Below are 18,266 nucleotides of genomic sequence, written 5' to 3' on the forward strand. Positions count from 1 at the left end.
ATTGTAAAATAGGCCTTGCGGCAGATCATTTTGCCCAATTGTAGACTAATATATGTATTCTGAACACATTTAAGATAGGCTAGACTAAGCTATGATGTTTGACAGGTTAGGTGAATTAAAAAAATTTTCAACTTAAGACTATTTTCAACTTATAGTGGGTTTGGTTTATTGGGGTGTAATTGCATCATAAGTCAAGGAAAATTTTAATTTGCTTTGTACCTATTGTATTTATTTTTTACATCTCTGTTTTGTAGCCTTTTTCTCAAGTCTTTCCTTCATATTATAGTCAAAATTGGGGGGAGAAAAAGATGTATTTATTATAAGTGATAATACTAAAATTCCCAGAAGCACAATTGTAAAGCAAATTTTAAGTACCAGTCCTTTAGCAGACTGACAAGATATTGGAAGTTAAAAAGAGCAATGTATCATCCTCATCCCATTTCTCACTCTGGTAAGCAATAGCTCTTGGTTTTTTTAGGACTGGCAACATTCATTGTCAGTAGTTGTAACTTCAGCATATGTTATTGGAATTTCTTTCTGCTTAGGGCTTGCTTCTGCAGGGTTGGACAACTTTTTGGTTTGGGTATTGTGATTAAGATGAATGTCATTTTGGCCATAAATCTTTTATAGAGACTTTGAGAGCCCAGGTTTACTACTTACTAAACTGTTCTAAAATAAAGTGTGTATCCTTTATAAAAATCACATCTTAGAAGAAAGTGTGATTCTTATAAAAATGATGCAAGTGATTTTAATAAAGGAGCTACAAAAAAGGGAAGCTATAATCTGCTCCCCCTTTTTATGGTGACCCCATCTGTTGTAAATGAATAAAAGCACAAATTGGGTTTTATGCTGAACACTTTAAAGTCAGTAGTAGTTTCAGGTTATAAGAAAATGAAAACCAGAAGGAGACTTGCAAGTTATGCAGACCTATGTGCTTGAAGATTTAAATTTTTACCAGGTAACTATAGTGAGAAAAATGGTGAGAATAAAGCTGGCAAGTTAGAGAAAGCCTACTTCAGTATTACCAAGCACTCTGTATTTTGGAGTCAGTCTGTGACTAAATCTTGTTGGGTCTGGACCAAATGAAAGTTAAAGATGATATAAGAAAATTTATAAAGCTAAATTTATTTTAATGACATTTTTATTCTTTGCTTCAGGAGACTTTCTACATTTTTTGTTATTAAAATGCCTGGTCCTTTGGGAAATGATTATGCTTAGAGTTCGTATTGCTGTTTTTTTTAATTCTTATTTGTAACTTCTTATTTATCCAGAATACAAAAGTCAGTAACTGTGTCTAGATTAACAGTTATTTTTGAAATTATACTGACAAGTGAAATGGCAATTTACTCATATAGAAGGGCTTTAACCAACATGACACTCATGTTCTGGCATATCTAACATACCTGTCTGAGGTTGGTAGACTAAATGTGAAATACAGAGCGTGAAACATTGAATAGCTCAGCCCTGAGAAACTCAGGAATAGTAAAGGAAATGCATTTAAGGGCACTATTGCCTCAGCCTGGAGAGCTCCTCAATAAATCCTCACTCTTTGAAAGGTTCTCTCATTTGATGTTTGGGTTCTTTAAGTCTTCTCAGCTACTGCCCTTTAGGGTAAGATCTACTCCATAATGCCACCAGAATATCTTCATAGAGAGTTCAAGTTCTTTAAAAACAGTTTAGCTCAATATGGACATTTATCAGTTCAAGTGTTGGCTGAGTCAGACTGAGTTTCTCTAACTCATTCTGCCTAATTTGGCTCTTGATTACAATTACTGTAGGTTTTTCCTATGTCTCATCTCATTTGGGAAAGAAGAAACTGGCCCCTTGTAGTAACTCTGGGCTCTCTTCGTTTGACTTGCTTTCTGCCAAGATAGAAGCAAGGCCTCTAAGTTCAAAAGGTGAACCAGGATATGGTTACTAAATTCTGACCTAATGCTTTTTTCCTACTGACTTAGGAGAATTAAAAAAAAAAAAAAAGACTGACTTTATTTTATGAAGATTCATGTATCATCATAGCTTTTAAAAGAGCTTCTCTCAAATCTAGCAAATAATTTCAAAAATTTAAAAGAGAGTAATAGGATAGAAAAAATATTATTTTAAGAGTTTATTGAAGGGTTTCTCTGAAAAGGTTACTTACTTGTTTGCAAATTACCCAGAGGGGCTGTTTAATATGTGAAAAGACAGCATTCATATATTTGCCTAGACTAGAGAGACTGGCCAAAAGTGAAAAAGAGAAAAGAAAGAGTAAATTTTCTGCTAAGAAATATTCAGGTGTCTGGAATATTATGAATTCAAAGAGATGGCTCTGAAGCTGCCAAATCTTTGTTTTTGGGATTAAAGTAACAGATGTTAAGCTCTAAATGAGACCTTTCACTGGTCCTCTTAGATTTTTGCTATCTTCTTCCTACCTAGCTCCAGGCTCAAATCCTCCCCAGTGAACAAATCCTTCTTTCGACTTCCTTGGATGCTTTTTCTTTTTTAAAAATTTGTGCCTAAGTCCTAGAACACTTGTAATGTACAGAGGTTGAAAGCAATGCAGTGGTTTCTTCTTTCTTTGAAAATTATCTTATCTGTGATAGGCCAGCTCTGAAATGATAAGGCCTTCTTATATTTTAAGGGGCTTTCTATTAGCTCAGATGGTAAAGAATCCACCTACAATGCAGGAGACCTGGGTTTGATTCTTGGGTTGGGATGATCCCCTGGAAAAGGAATGGCAATCCACTCCAGTATTCTTGCCTGGAGAATCCCATGGACAGAGGAGCCGGAGGGCTATAGTATGTCGGGTTGCAAAGAGTTGGACACAACTGAATGACAAATACTTTCACACTTCTTACGTTTTACTATTCACTTAGAGAGAATTTCATAAAGGAATCTTGTTCATAGATGAATTGAGCAAAGAATAAGCTAAATATATATAGAAAGAGGTTTGCCAAGAAGAATGAGAATCTATGTGGTAAATTAGGGGACATTGATAAAACAAGAGACAGTTCAGGGTTTTGAAGTCAGGTAAACATTGGCAGGTGTCTTCTGTATCAGGGATGGAGAGCAATGTGCAAATACAGTAGTCTGTGCTGTTCTTCTCAATATTCTTTAAATATTAGGGTGCATAGAAAATGATGTTTGTTGTTTGTATTGCAGTGGAATAAACAGAATAATTCTGTCATGACTGTAGGCATCCTTCTTAGATATCTTAGGCACAGTTTCTGGACCTAAGGGATGAATGTGTATATGTGTGTGTCTGTGTGTATGTCTCTCTGTGTTTCTGCATATGGGTACCAGTGTACCATTTTTGGTGTGCTAGTTGAAAAAGAGAATAGGCTTCCTGGAGCAGTTTCATAAGACTCTCAACGAGGACACATTTTAGGATTCCATATCCTAGAGAAACCTTTATCCACCTATAGGGTGGCCTTCAATACCTCTGTTTGCGCCTTTACCCAGCCGCAGAGACACATTGAGATGCTGCTTAAAACTAAGAAATAGGCGCTTTTAAAAAGCTAAGTTATAGATTTATGTGTTAAATTATTAATGTATTAATATGAGTTAAATTATCATCAATTCTGTGAATAAAAGCAGCAGTTGCTTTTGTGGTACTGACAGTCTATAATCAAGTGAATAAATATAATAATTTCTGAGAATGAAAAGCCCTTGGAGTAAAATCAAGCAGAGGCATTCAGAGGCGATGGAGGTTGGGAGGCTGCTTCCGACTGAACCATTGCAACAAGCTTGCCTTAAGGTCAGTTGAGCCCTGCACGCTATAGAGAATCTATGCTTCTATCTGGTGAATTGAATTCCAGCTCAGGGCACAGCAAACTCTAGGTGGGGGGTAAGCTCCACATATTTGATGAACAGAAAGAAGGTTAATGTGGCCAGCAGGTAATGAGATGGAGAATGAGAGGAATGAGAGGTGAGAAAAATAGCTGGGGGCACATCCCCTAGAGTCAAGGTAAAATTTGAGTTGTAGCCAGAAATTAGAGAATTTGAAATTATAAATCAGCGTGATATGATTTACATGTTTAAATGATCATTGTGTGAAAAGTATATTGCAGAGGAACATGGGTAGAATCCAAGACTAGATAGAAGGCTGACATAGCAAATTGAGCAAAAAAAAAAAAAAAAAGACAGTTTGAACCAACGTGGTAGTACATGAAATGAAGAAAATTAAATTCTAGCTATATTTTGGAGAAAGCATCTTTCCAGAACCAAAAATTCAAAATTGTTAACATCCAAAGTTGATTATATCTGCTTACTTACATAACCAGAGACTGATATATAAAATTAGAATGCTACATTTTTAAGAAGGAAGATAGCTGTCAAAATAGTCTGTCTTTCTATGAAAACAAAAACTAAAAAACTTGGGAAGCAAATGATAATTGGGTTGAATGGAAGGTAGATCAGTACTTGTATAGACTCTGACATTGTTGTCCTTTATACCTTTTCTTAAATGGTTTAAAAATTGACAAGTCCAATTTGGTAGATTTAAAATATACAGTCTGGTCACAATAGTCATCTGTTTATTTGAGAATTGTTCTTTCTCTTTAAAGAGAACTTGTTTCTCTTTTCTAACCCGCTTATGATATGATCCATTATGACTCAAAGTCCAGTTCTGAGAATACACCATTCTCATTATGGACATATTCTTGGTGAATATAGCCTAGTAGAACGTTCTTGATATTTTAGCTGAAAATTATATTAGGAAAAAATAAATTTCATCTCCTCAATAAAATAAAGCATAGTAAACAACCAAAAATATATTCAAAAAAGCCTAGTGTTACAACCCAAATACAGTGGGTAGAACTCAGAATCTCATGTAGATATCTTGAAGGATGCTCTGAGAATCAGTAAAGGAAAGGCTGCTGGAACCAAAAATGTGCATGTTATGAAACATAAAGCAACTATTTTTATAACTATCTTATTCATTTTTAGTGATTAGAAAATAATGTTTTATGTACTTTAGATCCACATTGGTAGTATATTTCTTACACAAACATGCTTTACTGTGTTGTAGTTAACAAATATTGGATGAGGATTTTGGTTTAATATGTAGCTAATTATAGTTTTTCCAACTTGATTAAAAAATGAATCCTCTAGTAGGCTGAAGAACACCTTCCAAAGTATATAAGGTTCTAATAGATGAAACCTATAAATGCTACCTTATATGTAAAAGCAGTCTTTGCAAATGTAATTACATTAATGAAAGAAGCAAGAAGTAGATTCTTCCCTAGAGCCTCTGAAGGGAGTGTGACTCTACTAACACCTTGTTTGTGGACCAGTAATACTGATTTCAGATTTATGGTCTCCAGAGCTGTGAGAAGATATTTCTGCTGTTTTATGCCACCAAGTTTGTGTTAACTTGCCACAATGGCTACATGAAAATAATACAAGTCCACAGTTAGCATTTTCATAAAGAATCTGAATTTTCAGAAATGGATTTCTGATGTCAAGTAAATGATGTGATGTATGTATTTCCCAGTTTCTTGGATAAAAGCCTCCTTTTGTAGCATATATATGTCTTTTATGTACCCTATATTGTGATTAAGTTTAGCCATAATTGCTTACTCTGCATTCAAAAATGAACCAATACAACTTTCTCCTGTTGTGACCCACTTATTTAAACCTTTGACCTTGTGTTTCTCCAGGCCTCTGATTTTATTCCTAACCCACTGCCACCTACCACTTAACTACCTGGCTGGAGGTAAAGGGTGTTATATATTGAAGACAGAGCTTTAGGATATATTGAAAAGAAATCTAGTCACAAATTATCTATGACTTGACAATAAGTCACCTAAAGTTTGATTATTTTGTAACAAACAAAGCATTTATGGTGAAGAATAGTCCCAGGTTGCTGTAATGTGTTGCCCAAGTATAATTTTCAAAATGTTAAAGACACGACTTTCATGCAAATATAAAATCAGTGCATATCAAAAATATTCCTTGAGTAATACTGTCTTCCCCAGTACCCCATGGCCAACTTGTGTCCTTCTTGGGTCACACTGGTTTGGAATATGTCTTTCAACCGTATTTTGGCTTGTCCATATATGTAATTTCAGCTAGTGGCTCCTATCACTCTGCTCATTCTTCACAGAACAATTGCTGCATTTGGAGTTATCTTTTCCACCTAGTGCAGGTCAATTGTATCTCAATCAAACAAAATTAATTTGCGCTGCTGTAGACAGGAATTCTTTGCATTGATTAAAGGTGAGAATCATTTACAGTGTTATCAGGTTTCTACCAGTTAATCTCACCCCACAGAGCTATAAAACAGCCTAGACAATAGTCACACACACCCACAGAATCAGATAATCTCTGAGAGTCAATTCGATAACACCCAACATTTCATGAAAAGGATACTCAGTAATCTCTTTGGTAAATTGTCCCACGTAGTACTGATTTACTGTGCTGTCACCTGTGGTTAAATATGACTCTGAGTATCGCCAGGCACTTTTGTCACCACTCGGTTTATTTGTTTCTGTCTCATTATGGTGGCCCACCCCCATTTTTGGAATAGATCCAGAACTCTCCACCCTCAAAGTGTCGGCCCAGTCTCATACTGCATCCAGATAGACTGTACCCCTCCTCGCCTCAAATCAGAGACCTATAGTATCCTGGACTGTAGTGAACCTCTTCCCAAGATTATAAACACTAGGCAAATCCTGGTCTCACAAGCTGTGGTGCGGCTTTCCCCAGGGCCCTGAGAAGGCGGTCAGTCACCTCAGCCCAGGATGCCGCTGTGGCATCAGCAGGGCGGCGCAGCAGGATGCACAGGCGGCCATTCCTCAAGCAGTCAGCGTGCGACGCACTGGCTGTGGAAAACTCTGTTCGACACAGCCGTTGGGAGGTGGCAGAGGAAGTCAACGCTGATGTTTTAGATGACAGAAGAGCAGAGCTAAACTCCCCTCAAGTAGGAATTCTACATTGATATACTATAGGTGAAAAGGGGAGATTCTTTTTCATGACCATGGTCTAGTCAGGGTCGCAAAAAATGGACCATACAGTAACAGGAATAAAAATATTAAACAATGGTTACACCAAAGAGGGGAATAGAGTGAATGATTTCCTAAACTAAATAATAGATTCAGTTCAGTTCAGTTCAGTTCAGTCGCTCAGTCATGTCCGACTCTTCACGACCCATGAACCGCAGCACGCCAGTCCTTCCTGTCCATCACCAACTCCCAGAGTCCACCCAAACCCATGTCCATTGAGTCAGTGATGCCATCCAACCATCTCATCCTCGGTCATTCCCTTCTCCTCCTGCCCTCAATCTTTCCCAGCATCAGGATCTTTTCCAATGAGTCAGCTCTTCGCATCAGGTGGCCAAAGTATTGGAGTTTCGGTTTCAACATCAGTCCTTTCAATGAACACCCAGGACTGATCTCCTTTAGTGATGAACTGGTTGGATCTCCTTGCAGTCCAAGGGACTCTCAAGAGTCTTCTCCAACATCACACTTCAAAAGCATCAATTCTTTGGTGTCACCTTTCTTTATAGTCCAACTCTCACATCCATACATGACCACTGGAGAAACCATAGCCTCAACTAAACAGACCTTTGTTGGCAAAGTAATGTTTCTGCTTTTTAATATGCTGTCTAGGTTGGTCATAACTTTCCTTCCAAGGAGTAAGTGTCTTTTAATTTCATGGCTGCAATCACCATCTGCAGGGATTTTGGAGCCCAGAAAAATAAAGTCAGCCACTGTTTCCACTGTTCCCCCATCTATTTGCCATGAAGTGATGGGACCAGATGCCATGATCTTAGTTTTCTGAATGTTGAGCTTTAAGCCAAAAAGAGTAAAAATTGGTTTGTATATTTAAATGAGTAATGGTATTAATATCCAAACTGACTTTACCACTTACTTGCTAGGTGACACTGCGTGAATTATGTAATCTTTCTAAGCTTCAGTTACTTCATCTTTGAATTTACTCATAGGAGTAGATGATACCCTTAAAACAGATAGGATGGATTATAGAATATTGCAAACAAACACTATTTGTTACTGCTGCTACTCATCCTCCTTCTCCTATTACTATATCAAATATTTTATATTCTCAAGGTGTTTACTATTAGAAACACTTATTGAAATAATGGAATTAGGAGCAAAAGGGGACCTAATTAAGGCAAGCCAAGCAATCTAAAAGAATATCTGTCTTATCAGAAATAAGATGTTAGAGCTCTTTAAAAGTGCTAAGACTTTTTATACCATAAACAAACAATTTTTTTTAATAAACAAACAATTTAAATGACAAAATTGTTAACCTGAAATTGAGCTTGCAGTAGTGGAGCCGTTAAATTTATACCTTTGAGACACTAGCGCTAGTACATAAAAATCAGTATTATTAAGGAGTCTGTTGAAAACCCTTCTTCATATGCTTCTACCATAAATACCTAAAAAAGAAGCATTTCTCCTCCCTGAGTCATATTAAATTCTTGATAGTTGTAACATGAGTTATCTAAACTCCTAGAATACCATGGAAGCAATGATTACAAAAGAAAGAAAAGGATCATTTCATCTGCTTTTGACAAAAAAAAAAAAAAAAAATTCTTTAATCTTGTTCCAAGTACTGTCATTCAGAGCAAGAAAATGTATCAAGGGAGAAAATAGATGCAAAAACATATTAAAGTAATTAGACCATTTGATGGCTTCAATTAATAATTATGCAGTATATGGGAGTATCCATCATCTGGTTTCTAACCCATTAGTAATGACCTAGTTTTGATACTCCCTTTTGCCCTTCTGTTTCCTTCACTTTTTCTCACATGGGTTTATGCTTATAGCACTAGCAAGGTACCTTCTTTTCATGGTTTTTGTACCAGCAAGTGGAAAATATTTCTGAACTTGAATACCTACTATGATACCTACTGTATTCTAACATTCAGTACAAAGTCACAGTGTTTAATTTTTTGAAGATATCCTATTTTTTTGCTGAACTTTAAAAGCTTTTCCAAACTCCCTCAACTGCTTCTGACTTAAACATGTAAATTTATCCTTGATTCCCTCATATTAGATTCAGTATTTAACTTTTACTTAAGTCATTAAATAGGAAAAAAAAAAAAAGAGTGAATACACAAATGTGATTTGATTTTTTTTAATCAATGTAAGCTTTAAGATTCATTTGAATTTCAGTTTTGCTGGCTATTCTGCCACTTGAAGTGATTCACTCTTGTGGTTTTTTTAACCATTTTCCCAGTGGTAAGAAATATTAAATGAGATCACAAAAAAATTCTACCCACTTACGAGCCTGGAGAAGACACATAGTGATTGCTTCTAGAATAGATTTTCTGAGAGCCTACACAATGGAGGAGGGATCTAAGATACATTATTTTTTCATTTTAAAATAATTCTCTAAATTATGTAGTTATGATTATTTTAGAAATAAGCATTCCAATTCTATTGCTAAATCTAAATTCAGAGTCTATTTTGGTTTTATTCCACCAATCTACTCCCTATCATGGAGGCAGGAGTAAAGAAGTGCAAATAGAACAAATAAGTCATGTGTCAAAAGCCACAAAAAAGAAGGAATGTATGGGTACAACGGAGAAGGCAACGGCACCCCACTCCAGTACTCTTGCCTGGAGAATCCCAGGAACAGAGGAGCCTGGTGGGCTGCCATCTATGGGATCGCACAGAGTCAGACACGACTGACACGACTTAGCAGCAACAGCAGTATATGGGTACAACAGAAAAATGAAATGGATAATGACTTCTATTACCTATTGAGAAGTAGTGACTCAGAGCTTTGAAAAAATGTAAACTTACCTGGAAGGCTACTTCCCTCATGGCAGAAAGTGAATAAGGACTAAAGAGCCTCTTGATGAAAGTGAAAGAGGAGAGTGGAAAAGTCGGCTTAAATCTCAACATTCAGAATGCCAAGATCATGGCATGCAGTCCCATCATTTCATGGCAAATAGATGGGGAAACAATGGAAACAGTGGCTGACTTTATTTTTCTGGGCTCCAAAATCACTGCAAATGGTGATTGTAGCCATGAAATTAAAAGATGCTTGCTGGCTTGAAAGGAAAGCTATGACCAATCTAGACAGCATATTAAAAAGCAGAGACATTACTTTGCCAACAAAGGTCTGTTTAGTCAAGGCTATGGTTTTTCCAGTGGTCATGTATGGATGTGAGAGTTGGACTATAAAGAAAGCTGAGCACCAAAGAATTGATGCTTTTGAAGTGTGATGTTGGAGAAGACTCTTGAGAGTCCCTTGGACTGCAAGGAGATTCAACCAGTCCATCCTAAGGGAAATGAGTCCTGAATATTCATTGGAAGGACTGATGTTGAAGCTGAAACTCCAATACATTGGCCACCTGATGCAAAGAACTGACTCATTTTCAAAGACCCTGATGCTGGGAAAGATTGAAGGCAAGAGGAGAAGGTGACAACAGAGGATGAGATGATTAGATGGCATCACCAATTCAACATGAGTTTGAGAAAACTCTGGGAGGTGGTGATGGACAGGGAGGCCTGGTGAGCTGCAGTCCATGGGGTCGCAAAGCATCTGACACAACTGAGTGACTGAACTGAACTGAACTGAACATGGAAGGCTGTGCTGTGCTTCGTCACTCAGTCATGTCCAACTCTTTGAGACCCCATGGACTGCAGCCTGCCTGGCTCCTCTGTTCATGGAATTCTCCAGGCAAGAATACTGGAGTGAGTTGCCATGCCCTCCTACAGGGCATCTTCCCAACCCAGGGATCAAACCCAGATCTCCAGCATTGCAGGCAGATTCTTTATAGTTCATGGGACAGGCTATCTTTTATTTTCACCAGAGGAGCCTGACAGGCTGCAGTCCATAGGGTCACAAAAGTGTCCAATATGACTTATCAATTAAATAACAACAACAACAAAATATATGTGTTGTTTGTAATTGTGGTGGCACCTCATAAATATACCCTCACAGATTTAAAATATCCTTTAAGATCATATATATTTACTTTTGTTGTATGTTAAAGCCATATTTTAATAATTATTTGATTTTCAATAAATGTTTTATTAATATTGAAACAATATCTTAGCAAATAAGGTGAAACTGTTCTGAAAAGATATTACTTCATCTTTCATGGGTTTTGCTCTACTGTAAGCTCTTCTCTGAACTATCAATACAATTATTCCAAATAGGATTTAATATTAGTGACATTTTGTGTCCACTTGTGTAATAAGCATTTGAACACTTAAAAAATAAATCTTTCATACTGTTGTCACTGATGTTTGATTTCATGTAACATTCAGAGGTATGTGGTAAACTCACTGAAAACACTATAGTTTGGTTGGACTGATCTCAACTGTTCTGAGTACTTGACCCTTTTAATCATTTTCTTTTTTAATTGTATTATTTATGGCAACCCAAACTCAAATTATATGTTAGGTCTTTCTTGATAAACTTGGTTTTGTGTAAAAATAAACCATTAACTAAGTCTGTTTAAGAATATGATAGGAAAATTAGAAATCTTGAATGACCAATTTGCCACCAAATTCTCACGTTAGTTAATTTTAAAAGTACTTTTTTTGAATGAATCAGACTTGCCTGCATGTGGCTATCATGAGACAATAAAACTACCCAGTGATTTGAAAACTTAGCTTCTGACCTTAATGAAAAGACGGGTTGAACTCGGTATAGTTGAAATACACTGAGGCTCCTTGACCATAGCTCCCAACTGATAGGTAGCTGCTAAAAAAATTCCTCCATTTTTTTGAAGACTTCTTATAAACATTTGTATAGCAATCATTCTGGAATTTTAAATGATAAATAGATAAATAGAATTTCATTTTGCCTTTGAATATTGTACCATTTTCAACTGTTTTTCTTTTCCCATTTGTTTGCCGCCTTCCATAACCTCATTTATTCCTTCATTATATATATATATATATTATGCCTTTATGACATGCAAGCCATTTACTGTTCACATGTTCTAGGTGCTGGGCAAAGTGTTGGTTTAAATATAAAATCTGTTTCTCTTATTTTCACAAGCAATGAATTTCTTTAAAAGATTTTCACTCTGTATGTAAAATCATCTTACACAAAAGAATAGGGCTTGAGTCAATATCTTAACTGCAGTTACATTGGAAGAAAGCAGCCAGACAACAGGCTTTGGATTGTATCATTAAGTTATGTCTTATTATGCAGTGGTGAATATAAAATATACAGTAGTAATCACATATCCAAGCAGGCATCATTTTAAGGCAGAAATACGGCAGAGCTGGGAAGTGCATAAGGGTAAGAGCAGTAGAGTAGCCTTTTCCAGTTTACATCAAGACATGGAAATGTTGATATGCAGGTTTGTGTGTGTGTGTGTGTGTGTGTGTGTGTGTGTGTGTGTGTGTGTGTGAATTTGCATATTTTCCTGAGGGAAATCTGTAAAGAGATTTCATGAGCAAGGTTTCTTCAATGCTGTCTGTGAAGGCATCCTCTAAATTTTCAAGAAAATGATTTAAATAATTTGCTCAAATTGCAAGAAAGTTACAGCATCTGGTTTAAACTCATCTATCATGCACAGTAACATGAATAAATGGAGACATTCATCACTAGGCACACAACAGAAATTGTGTTCTCCTATTGATATAATTAAATACTCATAGAAGCCCAAATGCATAATAGCTTCCAGACCCTTTGTTTAATGCCAAAAATCAATGGCTCCGCTTCCAATGAACTTGATAGGCATATGTTCCTAGTCAGAACCATTGTGAACCCTCTCCAGTTTCTAAACATTTATTGCTGGTACCGTAATAATAAACATCTTGCATTTATAAAATGTAATGTTGCTGAGAATTTTTCATTTTTCAAGAATGCAGAGCACACTATCTAATGGCTCTCATATGTCCACTGTGCCCACGAACAATTTGTCTTCCGAGTGGAGTGTTAATCTGACACCTCAAGGACAGACCTGTTTTCAGAGAAACTGAAAGAAAAGCTAGAAACATTCATAGGCTTCAATAACTACTGAAAATCCTAGTGAACTGTGGCTGGGATTACTCAGAGTTCTGGATCACATTACTTCTTCATGCCATATTTTGCTTAAATAAGAGTTATTAAAGATGCTATGAGATTATTTTTTGACTTATTGCCAAATATGTACACTAAACACACATTTAATTTATGTGCATATATATAAAATCAAGCTAATGATGACATTTATGGTCCAATTGTTTTGTTTCTCATCTGGACTCAGAGATGGGTGTGTAGTAGTAATGTACTTTCCATTTGCTTAAGCCAGTTGCATGTGATAACCCCACAGCAGTGATGGAGGAAACAAATATATTCTTTGGTCATAAACACTGCAGGGCAGAGAAAAATCCCTCCATTAAAGACAAATCTAAGATTTTGATCTCAGGTCAAGAGTAGCACATTAAACATAAGGTTTTTCTATTTTTGTAAATTAATACATCCCCCCCCAAAAAAAAAAAACCACAAAAATTGGAATTTTCTTAATGGTAGTATTCTGCTTGGAGTAAAATCTTATAAACTCATCTTATCAATGTAATAAAGGTTTTCTCTCTGTAAGAAAAATTTAATTGACAGAAAGAGGAAAAATACTGAACTAAAGCTAGAAACAAGGCAAACATATTCACACCTGGATCCATACTATTTGCTTCTCTTATTTGACATGCATTATTAATCTTAACACTCCCTGTTGGCTTGAGTAAGACTTGAATATTCACACCAATATCTTTAACTACAGCAACGTTTTACATAGGTGTGAGGATAAAATAAAAATTATATCCATCAGGCTCACATACACATTTTGCTCATTACTTTGTCAGGTTTTATATTTAAGAATAAGGTGTTTGGTCACCAAAATTGCCTTCTCAGCAATTTTTAACACTCTTTCCATATTTCTTACTCCAAGGAAACACTTAATTCTATGCTTTGAAATAATGACAGCTTCTCAAATGGAAAAAGCAACCATGCTTCTCATATATGTTTATCACAATTATTGTTTTCTGTACTGATTTCCTAGGTTATTCACTTCCTACCTACAAGCATGTAGGCAACAGTTATGATGTGTGATATATAAAAGAATGTTTAAACTGAAAAACATCTTTAATATGAGTTTAATATTTTAGACCATGTTACTTTTTTACTTAGATTTCAGCTAAAAATGTTTTCATATAGGCTCAAATGATTCACCAAACTTCCAAAGTTCATCTTTGTGTTCAGGCTCTAATAGTTGAGAATTCAGGGTTAATACACAGTAAGCTGGAAATATCTCTGGAATAAATACGTGGAATGTGTATAAGTTCTGCTGTCCCATCATGAGAACAACAATCTTGTCTCCTGCCTCCTTTTTTTTTTTTAAATTACTGTCATATAACATTATGTGTATTAAGGTATGCAACATTATAATTCAATATCTGTACATACTGTGAAATTATTACAGCAATAATTCTAGCTAACATTCATCACCACACATAGACTTTTGTTATTTTCCTTGTGATGAGAACTTTTAAGATTTATTCTGTTAGCAACTTTAAAATGTACAATACAGTATTATTAACTAGTCACCAGACTGTATGTTACATCCTATGACATTTGTTTTATAACTGGAGGTTTATATCTTTTGATCACTCTCACCCATTTCACACTATCCCCAACCCCCTGCTTCTGGCAATCACTAACATGTTCTCTGCATCTTTGAGGTTGTTTTTGTTGTTGTTGTTTTGCTTTGATTCATTTTGTCTTTAAGATTCCACACGTAAGTGAGATCGTATGGTATTTGCCTTTTTCTAACTTATTTCCCTCAGCATAATGCTCCCAAAGGCCATCCATGTCGTCACGAATTGCAAGATTACCTTCTTTTCCTTCTTATTCTCTTTTCATAGTCTATACATTTAGTTATTTAACATGTATAACATTATCTTGTGGGTTTCCCTGATAGTTCAGTTGATAAAGAATCTGCCTCCAATGCAGGTGACCTGTGTTCGATACCTGGGTTGGGAAGATCCCCTGGAGAAGGGAAAGGCTACCCACTCCAGTTTTCTGGCCTAGAGAATTCCGTGGCCTGTACAGTCTGTGGTGTCACAAAGAGTCAGACACGACTGACAAGACTGACTGACACAATAACATTTATAACACTATCTTGTGTCTTTTAAGTAGAACAAACAAAGTTGGGCCTGTTTAACTTAACCAAAATAAAAAAAAAAACCACTGTCCACCAACCCCGTATTATACAAAACCAGCCAGCTGCCTGACACTGTGGTGGGAAGATGAGAGAAGATCAGGTACCCCTAGGCAGGGGGCTCAGTGCCAGGAGGGGCTGGGAAAGAGGAAAAGGAGCATCTTGGATGGGAAGGGAATATCTGTCTTAAAGAGAGGGGTGAAAAGAGGGGCTTGAGAAGTACGACAGTTCAGCGCTTTCTCCAGGATGGCGTAGTGTGGGGGGCTGAGTGTCGCTGCCTTTCCTAGGGCCTGCCTGGCCCACCTGCCTCCTCAGAACTTGGGCCCCAACTACTACTGACTCCAACAAAAAAGAATCTTCAAGGGTTCATGTCCAATTTTTAATATCTTTCAAGACCATTTTCCTCCAAAACTCAAGTTGATTGGCATGACAAAATTTAAAGCAACTCCAAACACAACTTCCTATGTTTAATAAGGAAACCATGGTTAATGAGGCAAAACTGAGAAAGAGGTATTTTTTGAGCTTAACATAGCTCCAACATTCTTTTCAAAGGTTTTTTCTTTTTTTTTTTTTAATAAATCTTGGCAAAAAGTTTTCTGATCAAATGAACAAATCCAGAACGTAGTAAAACGGCCCATATAAGTAGATGTTTATTCTGAAGAAGTTTTCAGTGCTGTGGATGACCTCTTTGTTGAGTTTCTGATTTTATTTGTTACTCTTTACATGCCAAGAACTGGTTAGTTAAAGCCACATTTATCTGCAATCTTTCTACTGGCTTCATGAAATCTTTTCCATTAGTAAAGTGATAAAGGTTATGGCTCATGAACATGTATAAATATTTTGTTAATTCAACCTTAACACTCCATAGAAATTAAAGCACTTTGCATTCAACTACCAAGTATTTCTCCTCCAAAATAGAATGTGTAAAAAGGGTTTACAATACAATGCAAGTATACGATATCTGACAAGTTTTATCAGAGTTGTTATCACTAGTGTTAGACATCTGATTATTGCTTTTAATTTAAAATTGTTTATGTTTTTCTAGAAATATTTGAATTCATGTATATTTCATTAAAAGTAAGTTTATACTTCACATACTATTTTATAATTTTTTATTTGGTTGATATTATAAGAATGGTGGCTCAGGATTAAAGAATCACTTGCCAATGCAGGAGACGTGGGTTCAATCCCTGGGTCAGGAAGATCCCCTGGAGGAGAAAATGGCAACCCACTCCAGTATTCTTGCCTGGAAAATCTCACGGACAAAGGAGCTTGGCGTGCTACAGTCCATATAGTCACAAAGAGTCAGACACGACTTAGTGACTGAATAACAACAACAAATTATAAGAACGCCTTTCTATGTAAAGAAATATGTACAACATCCTTGTTGGGATCAATTAATGCTTTCTAAATTATTTATCCATTATTCCACAGTTCGGAGAAGGCAATGGCACCCCACTCCAGTATTCTTGCCTGGAAAATCCCATGGATGGCGGAGCCTTGTAGGCTGTAGTCCAGGGGGTCGCTAGGAGTCAGACACCACTGAGTGACTACACTTTCACTTTTCACTTTCATGCATTGGAGAAGGAAAAGGCAACCCACTCCCACATTCTTGACTGGATAATCCCAGGGACAGTGGAGCCTGGTGGGCTGCCGTCTATGTGGTCGCACAGAGTTGGATACGACTGACGCGACTTAGCAGCAGCAGCAGCAGCAGCAGCATTCCATAGTTAGGCTGTTGGCAGCTTTTTCCTATCATAAATAGTAACATGATAGAATCTTTATAGATATTACTTTGAATCTACAGTGCTTACTTCACTCAATTCGTTTGTATTCATTCTTAAGTGTGAATATAGTGGGGTCAAAGGGAAATATATATTTTGTGAATGTCCTTTATAATTGGTTTACCAAGTTACTTGTGTATAAATAGTTTGACTCAATTTGGTGGGCGATGTTCATAAATGTTGGAAAAGATTAGAAGACCATTTAAAATCTGCAAATGATAAATTTAAAAAAAATAATAGCTGCTCATTTTGAATTAAGTCTACAATTAATTTTTATATAATAAAGATATTTAGTATATCTTTCTGTCTAGATTTCCCTTCTCAATTTTGCTCAGGCAAGATCATAAGCTTTCATTTAGATGAAAGTAAAATAAATTTGTGGAATTGAAACACATTAAATATGGAAGACATACAATCCTTTGAGGAGAAGTCACCTGCTGTCTTTTTATAGCCATCTGTATGAAAGTCACCTCAAGGACTTTATCACTCAGAGTGAATTTCCACATCTTAATCTCCACAAAGTCTGTAAAGTCTACCCTAATTGTAGATCCTTCAAAAATTTGTGATGCTTCTTTAATAGGGTTAAAACATAGCATTTATGATTAATTCCTGGGAACTTAACAGTTCTAATATAAGGCAATACCTCAAAAGTGGTGCAAAGGAATCCTGACCAGTTTTTACAGTAAACTGCTGCTGCTGCTGTTGCTAAGATACTTCAGTCGTGTCTGACTCTGAGCGACCCTATAGACGGCAGCCCACCAGGCTCCCCCATCCCTGGGATTCTCCAGGCAAGAACACTGGAGTGGGTTGCCATTGCCTTCTCCAATACATGAAAGTGAAAATGAAAGTGAAATCGCTCAGTCGTGTCCGACTCGTTGTGACCCCAGGGACTGCAGCCCACCAGATTCCTCCATTCGTGAGACTTCCCAGGCAAGAGTACTGGAGTGGGTTGCCATTTCCCTCTCCATTACAGTAAACTATTTTGTAGGGGAAAAAAAGGGGGGGAGAGATTAACATGGCATCAACATTTTTCGTTTGCTCCCATTGTATGTTAAAATAATTTTTGAGCAAATAAATTAAGGTGGAAATGTTATCTTCCCCACTCACACACACAGAAATCATACCAGCAAGTTGTGCTGGAGTAAACATAAGGGCAATGTATACTGCCCTTAATTGGTGAATACGCCTTCTCTATGAATAAGAAAGATTCTGTGCAGTGAGTGTCTTAAACATTGGGCAGTGATGCCAAAGCCAACTATTCTACTATGAAGTTTTTTTATGGCCATAGAAACTGAATAGTAACAGAACATAAATAGCACTGAGACCATATACATGGCATATTACTTAAATTCCACAATATTATTCATGACTTA

Source organism: Muntiacus reevesi, chromosome 6 (genome assembly GCF_963930625.1).
Source record: "Muntiacus reevesi chromosome 6, mMunRee1.1, whole genome shotgun sequence".
Taxonomy (NCBI): Eukaryota; Metazoa; Chordata; class Mammalia; order Artiodactyla; family Cervidae; genus Muntiacus; species Muntiacus reevesi.